The following is a 5,180-nucleotide window of genomic DNA, read 5'->3' as shown; positions in this document are numbered from 1 at the left end:
TTTTTTTTTTTTTCTCCACAGTATATATATATATTTCTATCTGTTTTTTTAAATGTCATTTATTCCTGTGATGCAAAGCTCGATTTACAGCCTCATTACTCCAGTCGTCAGTGTCACATTCTAAGAACAAGAAATCACAGAAATCATTCTAATATGCTGATTTGCTGCTCAAGAAACATTCGTATTATTATCAATGCTGAAAACATTGTCGTGCTGTTAATATTTTTTAAGGAAACACATTTTTTTGATGAATATAAATTAGCATTAAATGGCATTTATTTGAAATATAAATCTTCTGTAACATTATAAATGTTATTATTGTCACTTACTTTTGATCAATTTAATGTCTTTGCTGAAAAAAGTTATTATTTTTTATTTTTTTTTGCTGATCTCCAAACTTTTGAACAGTACTGTATATTTATTTATAATCAACATTTTTCTTTGTCTTGTCATAATCCATTTTAGTGTTGCTAAGATAAATACACAATAATCTAAAAAGCATGAAAAACACACAATATTTATATAAAACTGCTGTTTTTTTCAATACTTTTCAGTATTGAATGATACTTCTCTAGACTGTCTTTGCCATCTTGGATAAGCTTGATCTGATGCATTCTGGAAAAGGCTTCTCCATGAACTATACATGCAATGCTGCTTTAGATTTTATCCAAAACAAGACATCTTGTAAGGCAGCATAATAAGCTGCCTTAAATGTCATCTAGTTTGTTTTGAACAAATCTAAAGTTTTTGTAATCATCCTTATACTTAATATTTTGTACAGCTCTCCAAGTGTACTTTTCTGTGATTTGGAATAATATTTTCAGAGAAAGGAGATTTAACTCCCCTGACACCGATAGTCCATTTCTCTCCTGTTAGAAACCAAATATCCCATGCATTTGAGAGGAATGGCAGACCATCAACATTTCCAGTCGATTTAATCAACATTTTGCCTCAGTGATTTTCAGTTCACTACGGTTGAAGTAAAGGTATGTCCATATTACAGCCGTCCTGCTGAATTCATTTGGCACGAAGCACATCCATATTTTCTGAAAAGGTTGGATCAATCCGCTGTGCGATTGAGCCGATAGCCTCGGCGGTGCTCTGGAGAGGACCGCAGTCAGACTGGCTGCCCTGCTGAAGAATCCAATACAGAGCACAGATCAAGCACAAATGCTTCTCCACAACTACAAAGTCGTATTGAGCCCTGCGGGAGGCGAGAACTGTGTACATAAATGACTTTTATCATTAATAACGGCCCATTGATTATTGTTGTGCTGTTTAAAGGTGAGCAGCGCTAGCTTAGAGAACAGCAGGGGAGCCGATGCACACGCGTGCACGCATACACACACATAAACGAGCGTGTTTCTTTTCTGAGGTGCGATTTACATTTTGGAAAGTGCACAGATTCCCTTGGGAGAGTGTATCATTTTCAGTCAATGATGACCCTGAACTTTCATTGTGGCAAAGGAAGGCAAAACGATCCGAGAGCGCCTCTTTCATGGGTGATAGAGAGAGGGAGACAGGAAGAGAAATGTCAGACCGTATGAAACCTCCAGTTCGCTTAGAACTTCTGCTCCAACAAATTTAAAGCACCCTTTACAGATCTTCTTTATGCACCAAGAGCTTGTAACACTTCAAAGAGAAAGGAAAAATTGAAATCGCATCATATGACCCCTTTAAATGACAACAAAATGGCCTGAAAGCAGGGCGAACGTCTTCTCTTTTAGGAAAACGTCTCTGGCATTAATACTGTGTGATGTGCAACTGGTGAGTTTGTGCAGGAAAACAAGCTTTCATCTTCTGCCTCTCTCTTTCTGGCTTGCTTTTTCCAACAAACACACGCTTTCCCTCCAGCGAACACTTCTCTTAGGCAGCTAAAAATTTGTATCTTTTGTCATAAAAAGTCTTTGTCAGCACAAAGCATGCAGCAAGCTGGCAGAATCGCTCTCGTTTTGCGATCCAGACAACAGAAACCTCAGCACATCTCCAGTGTGAGAGCCAGCAAACCCTCTGACAGTATTCGGCATCATTTCAGCTCAAAACACCCAGCCTTCTTGTCTACTATCACTCCTGCTTTATCACCACTTTGCCAAATAAACGCCTGCACATTCATAAAGAGAAACCGTTAGTGCAGACATTAAAAACAGAATTGCAGAACACAGGAAAACAAGACAAACACATTCACGGGAGTGCTCGAAACATACTACTACAGGTATGAGCAGAAAACAGCTCGGTTAAGGTATAAGTGCAGTCTAACAACTGTATGCGTGTCATTCCACAAGTAAATAAATACTTTCTATGCATCTAAAGGCAAAGAAGGGAAACAATAAAGTGTGCAAAACAACTGAACAAGCAACTTTTTCAGATTAGTGGTAGACCAGTATATTGACCAGATTGATTAATTGGTCAATATTTGACCATTTTGATATCGGCTGATAATGATGTCTGCTTGGCAGGAAAGTTAACTCTTTTTGTGCCACACTGCAAAATTCACATTCTTTGAGTCTTTAATTCCAGTAAAAATATGTCAACATCCTTAAAACAAGATAAATTTATTTTATAGGCAAAATTGCATAAGTTTTTTTTGTCAGATAATGTATTTTAAACATTTTTCAATATATTTTTTATATATTTAAATAAAATCAAAGACAAAAATACAGTAATTAGATTGCTTTGATTATTTATATTATTTATTAACTATTTTTGCACTGATCTAGGCAATTTACTTTGTTGATAATGTTTTCAATTTTTTTTTGTCCAAAACAAGTGTTCATTTAACTTCTAAGCTTTATGTGCATAGAAATTGCATAAGTTATTGTTAAAAAATGTATATAACAATATATAACATCTGTTTTCTGTTTATAACATAGTATATAACATCCGTTTTAAATTTTTTCAGTCCCTTTTTTGCCTAAAATAAGTGTTCATTTAATTTCTGCAGCCTTGTTTGCATCTATTTTCCATCATTATATTGTATTTTAAATGTATTAGTATCATATTATTCTCTATATATCATTTTCTCTAAATATCGTTATCAGCATTGGCAATTGAAAAGCTGTGCCATTATATCAGATGACAGCACTTTGATATTTACCATAGCACTGAAAGAACACCATTTATATATTTCCTGTTGTAAAAAACAACAACACACAACAGCAAAAACAACATAGTACTTCTATGGTATACGTCCAAAATCATGGTAAAACCATCATACAGTTATCTAAATGTAGCTTTATGTGTAAAAGAGTCAACAGAGAATGTGAGAAAAAATTCAGAGGGACAGTGAAGTAACAGGGGTGACATGGAAACACAAAGAGGAAAAGCACAAAAGAGAACAAACAAAAAATGAAGCCAGAGAGAGTCTGAGAGAAAGGAGGGAGGGAAAAACTACAGCGGTGAAAAACAAGCACAGCAGACTCATATAGATAATGGTAGATGGCACATTAAAGCCAGCTAAATGAGCAAGAGCAGCCAGAGCACGACTGCAGACAGCAACCCCATTTAAAAAACACCATCCACTGCCTGCCTGCATAAATTATTGACGATAATTATCACAGGGTGGGTTACTGTGTGCGATAACAATCCATTCTGAACCAGAGGAAAGAACAAGGCTTTGAACTGAAATGTCACACAGTGTTTTTGATGCTCTGTGTTGAATTTGAGGACTTTCTGTGTAGAATTTGAACCAGGGGACCAATTTTAAAATCACCCTCAGGAATAATTGGTTCATGCATAAATTTTTATGTATTTATCTAGCAGTCACAGATAGCTGGATGGAAATACATAGTTGACACATTTTTGGCTAAATATTAGCTTAAAATGTATGTGCATATGTAATAGCATATATTTGAGGTGGTTTGAGTTGGTCAATGGTCACTATTCGTCACTAGTTCATTTTAAATGTTCTTGCAGTGTGACAAATTAATTTTGAAAAAAACAAAAACAAAAAACAAATAAACTTAGTCTCTCAAGTAACATAGATAGATAGATAGATAGATATTAGATAGATATTAGACAGACAGACAGACAGACAGATAGAATGACAGCTGGATGGGTGGATAGATAGATAGATAGATAGATAGATAGATAGAATGACAGCTGCATGGATGGATAGATAGATAGATAGATAGATAGATAGATAGATAGATAGATAGAATGACAGACAGACAGATGCATGGGTGGATAGATAGATAGATAGATAGATAGATGCATGGGTGGATAGATAGATGATAGATGATAGATAGATAGATAGATAGATAGATAGATATATGCATGGGTGGATAGATAGATAATAGATAGATAGATAGATAGATGCATGGGTGGATAGATAGAATGACAGATGCATGGGTGGATAGATAGATAGATAGATAGATAGATAGATAGATAGAATGACAGATGCATGGGTGGATAGATAGATAGATAGATAGATAGATAGAAGCATCTGCATCTTTTATAAAACTGCTTCCTGTAAATAAATACATTTAACTGTATCCACTCTCCGTCAGTGTGTTTTTGTGTGTGGTGGTGGTGGGGGGGTGATCTGGGGTCTCTGGCCGCGGGGCATGAGGAGGCCACATATCATTAAGACCAGGGCAGACTAGTCCGAGGGGGGCTCCAGGTGAGGGGGGTCAAGTGCCAGGAGTGTGTATTGATCAGGACGGCTCTCCTGTCACACACGCAGTAAGGAGAGCCTGCTGATCTGAGGTGTCTGTCGGAGACAGCACACACTCACAGTGAGGGGGGTCAAGTGCCAGGAGTGTGTATTGATCAGGACGGCTCTCCTGTCACACACGCAGTAAGGAGAGCCTGCTGATCTGAGGTGTCTGTCGGAGACAGCACACACTCACACATGTCACGCTGTTCACACACACACACACACACACACACACACACACACACACACAAACCTGATGAGTCCTGTTGGTCTGTAAGCACTGTCAGAACGCTGGAAAACTCTCCGGCTTCACAAAAGCCCAGCTGATAAGAAGCGTTCAGAAGAGAGGCTGTCAGGAGTGAAGCGCCCACAACTGACAGCTGCTTGTTATGTTTTCTCTTTCTCTCACATTTGCAGGGTTTTTTCTGTCTCGCTGCCTCTGTTTCTTGACCTTGTGGACTAGTTTCCATGGTGTCGTGATATACTGTGGGGATGGACTTTTCAGATAGGTTGTATTAAAGCTGTT

The sequence above is a fragment of the Sinocyclocheilus rhinocerous genome, unplaced genomic scaffold (genome assembly GCF_001515625.1).
Source record: "Sinocyclocheilus rhinocerous isolate Xijiao unplaced genomic scaffold, SAMN03320098_v1.1 scaffold835, whole genome shotgun sequence".
NCBI lineage: Eukaryota > Metazoa > Chordata > Actinopteri > Cypriniformes > Cyprinidae > Sinocyclocheilus > Sinocyclocheilus rhinocerous.
The sequence above is the reverse complement of the archived record's forward strand: the minus strand, read 5'-3'. Positions refer to the sequence as shown.